Source organism: Tamandua tetradactyla, chromosome 9 (genome assembly GCF_023851605.1).
Source record: "Tamandua tetradactyla isolate mTamTet1 chromosome 9, mTamTet1.pri, whole genome shotgun sequence".
Taxonomy (NCBI): domain Eukaryota; kingdom Metazoa; phylum Chordata; class Mammalia; order Pilosa; family Myrmecophagidae; genus Tamandua; species Tamandua tetradactyla.
The window spans coordinates 109,219,643-109,222,440 of NC_135335.1; the positions used below are offsets into that span (position 1 = coordinate 109,219,643).

At 42.5% G+C, this 2,798-nt stretch overlaps 1 pseudogene; it reads right to left on the minus strand.

Moving 5' to 3' along the window:
- Window positions 1–1,205: 1,205 nt before the first annotated feature.
- On the minus strand, window positions 1,206–2,458 carry LOC143645783 (eukaryotic translation initiation factor 3 subunit H pseudogene; annotated as a pseudogene).
- Window positions 2,459–2,798: the final 340 nt, after the last annotated feature.

Here is a 2,798-nt window from a genome sequence, read left to right on the forward strand (position 1 = left end):
ATCCATAGCAACTACGTATGTATGAATGTTGCTAGTCTGCGCATTTTTCAGACTCAAGAAGCTTAGTGGTCTTGGTAATTGCAAGTTACTTTCAGAACATTACTTCTTCATTTAGCTTTTCTGGTCTCAAATTGCATGACATGTATGCATAAATATATTAATCTATCTATGTCATTTTTGTAGTTTTGCCTTCTTCCTGGATATTAGCTCCCTAATTTTTAACAATTCCTTGCTCATAATAAATTCCAGAGCAAGGCAATATATTATATCTTCTGCACAACTTAGAATTCACTGTTTCACATCTATCATTTGAAGATAATCAGAATACTTTCACTACAAATGACTGAACAGTGTGTCCTGAAAGAAGTAAATGATGGATTTCTTTTCAAAACACAACAAGAAAAGTGTTGAAAATACTACATGCAAGACAGTGCCTTAAAAGTAACTAATTAAATTTCTGTATTCAAATAATATCTGGTTCGGCCTACCAAATTTTCTCTAAGTTCAACAATATTTTAAAACCTCTGTTATGGGGTGGGCCACGGTGGCTCAGCAGGTAGAGAGAACTGGGAAGATGGCCTCCTGCAAAGGAGGTTCCGGCTCCACTGCCTTCTCATTCACCACTATCACCGGTGCAGCCAGGAAAGGCAAAGGCAAAGGTGGCTCCAGAGACTGGGCTGTGAAGCAAGTACAGACTGATGGCCTGTTGATGTTAAAATAATCAAACTTTATCAAGAAAAAGAACAAGGAACTGAAGTTTTCCAAGGAGTGCTTTTGGGCCTATTTGTAGGCCTCTGCCATGCCAGAGACCCGGGTTGGATTCCCCGTGCCTGCCCATGCAAAAAGAAAAAAAAGCCTCTGTTGTGTTGACTCATTGCTTGATCCAATGTTATTTCAATAAGCAAATAATAATAATGATAGTAGTAATAACAGCTAGAATTTATTGAGTGATTGTGCATAAGGTGCAGTGCCAACATCAGGCACATACGTATAATTAAGCACCTCTCTCCATCTTTATGACCTCTACCTTACACCAAGCCACCATTTTCTATACCTTGGACTAGTAGAGTAGCCTCTTTTTTTTAAATTGTATTTTACTTTATTTTTGGCTAGAAAGACAACTTATAAACAAAGGTGGCAATGATGTTAAAGGAATCCTCTGTGCTTCTCAGAGTTGTTCCAGTGTGATCCAAGCCCATGTTAACTCATTTTTTAGAAATGTCCTTCTCTTGGTTGTTGTATTCTTGAAGATGAAGGGCATGAAGAGTTTGCCTTGGTTTGTGGCAGTGAGCTCCTTAGTGTTCTGGCAGTAAGTGGTACTTTGTCCCGCAATGAGCAGGAGGCTGGGGTGGTTTGAAGAGTTTAGACAGTGCCTCATCACGGAGTGGGGACTCTCCTTGACTCTGGCACTGCGAGTTCTACTGGCAACCCTGCTGATACTGATGTTTCTGTTGCTGCTGTTTACTAGTGTTCCTCATGTCTGTGTTATATTTAACTATATCCTGGCTCATTTCATCCACTCTGTTCATGAGCAACTGCAGATTCTTCCCCAAGTGACTGTTGCTTGCAAGACTGAGTAATTCCTGTTTATCTGCTAGAGCTGACTTCTCAAGTTCCCACATTAGGACGTTGATCAGATGTGAATTTTTAATTACAGTTGACGTGTCCTCAAACACGTGCTCACAGGTGATATTTGCCTCTTTCAATGCTTCAGGAGAAAAATCCTTCTCTTTACAAATTTCCATCAGTTTAGGAGTCAGTCTGTATGCCTTCAGTGAGACACTCCCATAGACAGTTTTTACGGGCTCGTAAATGAGAACAGAAGATTCCTCAATGGCGTGTTGGTAACTGAGTGGAGAATCCAGGAGGCCTAGGTAATGAAGGAGCCATAGTATGTGGACTGGTACCAGCCCACGTGGAGATGATCAGTGTTAACATGGCAAAGGCTCTGCATCATTTCCATCTGATACTGAAATTCATCAAAGTCGGCATCATCCTGGGGGAATGGAAAGCAGTTGGTAATTTCAAGGCAATCTTCTACAAATAGGCTCAAAAGCACTCCTTGGAAAACTTCAGTTCCTTGTTCTTTTTCTTGATAAAGCTTGATTATTTTTAACATCAACAGGCCATCAATCTGTACTTGCTTCACAGCCCAGTCTCCGGAGCCACCTTTGCCTTTGCCTTTCCTGGCTGCGCCAGTGGCAGTGGTGGATGAGAAGGCAGTGGATTTGCCTTTCCTGGCTGCGCCGGTGGCAGTGGTGGATGAGAAGGCAGTGGATTTGCCTTTCCTGGCTGCGCCGGTGGCAGTGGTGGATGAGAAGGCAGTGGATTTGCCTTTCCTGGCTGCGCCGGTGGCAGTGGTGGATGAGAAGGCAGTGGATTTGCCTTTCCTGGCTGAACCGGTGGCAGTGGTGGATGAGAAGGCAGTGGAGCCGGAACCTCCTTGGCAGGAGGCCATCTTCCCAGTCAGACAGGAAGAAACAGGAATGTGAGTATCTAGGGCAGCCCCTTAATTAGTTTCCCTGCTTGCATTCTTACCCCTTTGCAATTCATTCTCCAAATGCAGTTGGAGTGAATTTTTAAGAAGTATTTTAGATCATATCACTTCCTTGCTTAAAACACTTTCAAAAGAAATGGAAATGTTCTCATATGGATTGTGGTAGTGAATGCATAACTATGTGATTATACTGGAAGCCATTGATTGTACACTTAGGATGGATTGTATGGTTTGTGAATAAAAGCTATTAAAAGAAAAAAAAAGGGCGGGCCACGTTGGCTCACTGGCTCTTGCCTGTCAT